Source organism: Myotis brandtii, unplaced genomic scaffold (genome assembly GCF_000412655.1).
Source record: "Myotis brandtii unplaced genomic scaffold, ASM41265v1 scaffold214, whole genome shotgun sequence".
NCBI lineage: Eukaryota > Metazoa > Chordata > Mammalia > Chiroptera > Vespertilionidae > Myotis > Myotis brandtii.
Genome location: NW_005357999.1, coordinates 350504 through 352569, shown reverse-complemented (window position 1 = coordinate 352569; position 2066 = coordinate 350504).

Sequence of the window (2066 nt, the reverse complement as noted above, 5' to 3'; positions counted from 1 at the left end):
TTTGAGTTACTGTTGTATCTTAAGAATTTTACCCCATTATCTTTCACTGTGATTTTGCTAGAACTATTTTGTCTGAGATAAGAACTTCCATTCCAGGAGCAAAGGTCTGGGTTAACGTGTGGTGGTGCTGGCAGACTTACCTGAGCACTTGCCATTATGTTCAGAGCAGCAGGAGAAAAGTGAAAGAAGGGAGGAGACAGATGCACATCTACTGAAGGCTTACCAAGTGTCAGGGACTTTACACTGGTAGGAAATAAACCCCTTCATCTAAAACACAGGGTGGCACAAGAAACATTGCATTTCAGGATTTTCGTTAAATCAATTAAAATTAGATTCCCAGCCCTCCATCCTACCTTCTTGGTAGAGAAATGCATTCCTAGTCATTACTATGGTTATCCTGTATGACAAAAAGCATCTCCAGCCCTCTGTCTTCAGGCTATATTGGTTACTGCTGAGACCTCCAATTCCTGCAGCTCTGGGCATTTGACAGTATATCTAGGACTCAGGAATATTTGGATAGGCTGACAGCCCTTCTATCTATTGTACAGCTTTCCTTCGGGCACCCTCTGAGGTCTTTCTTAAGGCACTGCCTCAGAGCAGTTCATGATTTCTCTTTCACCTTTCAGCCTCCAATTCTCTCTTTGCCTTTCATGCTCCTCTCACTATCCTCTCCTGTAGTGGTCTCTCTTCAGCAATAAAGAAGGACAGGAGTGTATTTACTGAGACAAAGAGTTCTCCTTCATGAAACAAAAAGACCGTAACCTAAGGTAATCCACATATTGGATTGTGTATGTGTGTGGGAGAGGAGATGCAGAGAGAAAATACCAATTAACATCTCAAAAATCAACCTGCCACACATTTGTTATTTTATGTAATTACACCCCCATGAACCTGTAGATTAGAAGGGTTAAGTAACCTCCAGAGGCCACAAGACTTCTTGTAGACTTGGCCTTGGATTTGTCTACCTTCAGACAGCTGGCTGTTTCCACTAGGCTATACTGCCTTCTCAGTAATTCTTTGGTCTATTGCTAAAGCAGCCTGGCTTCCCAAGGGAAATTTCCTTATTCTGTGTTTGAATAATCATAGCTCCTAGTAGCTTAGGCTGTCAACAGCAAAGATTTCATCTTCCTCTACATCCAGATAGAAACCTGGTCTCAGGGGTAATTGCTGGCAGAAGAAGCTGGCTTGTGTGGCCATGGATTAGACCAGGAGGGAGATACTCCAATTCTAATATGAAATTCATCAGCTGTTGAGTGTCTCCAAATTTTCCTGTAATAGTCTCATTAGGGATCTGGAACCTGTCTTTAAATAGCAGAATCATTCACCACTGGCTTTTTGAGGGATTAGAGCCTACATAGAGTAGGAATGGTAGCCAAGTGTGGTTACATTCTTAATTTAAGGAAAAAAGAAGCAAACTGAGCCCTAGTTCTATTTTTCTAAGATAAGGGGAACTATATATAAAATTGTGTTTGTGCCCACCCACTGTGGCTCAGTGCAAGAGCATAGACCCATGAACCAGGAGGTCACTGTTCAATTCCCTGTCAGGACATATGCTCTGGTTTTGGGTTCAATCCCCAGTAGGGGGTGTACAGGAGGCAGTTGATTGATGATTCTCTCTCATTATTGATGTTTCTCTCCCTCTCCATTCTGCTCTCTGAAATCAATAAAAATATATTTTAAAAAGAATTGTATTTGTAATGAACAAAGTAAACTAATACACAAAATAGAAACAGACTCATAGATATGGAGATGGAGGAGAATTGGGGGCCTGGGTGAAAAAAGCTGAAGGGGTTAAGCAAAGAAAAAACAACAACAACTCATAGACACAAACAACAGTATGGTGATTACCAGAGGGAAAGGGGAGTGGGAGGAGGTAGAAGAGAGCAAAAGGGGGATAAACAGAGATGGAAGGAGACTTGACTTGGGGTGGTGAACACACAATACAATATACAGATAATATATCATTGTATACCTGAAACCAATATAATTTTATTAACCAATGTCACCCCAATACATTCAATAAAAATTTTTAAAAAAAGAGTTGGGTTTGTTTACAAATAAATTGC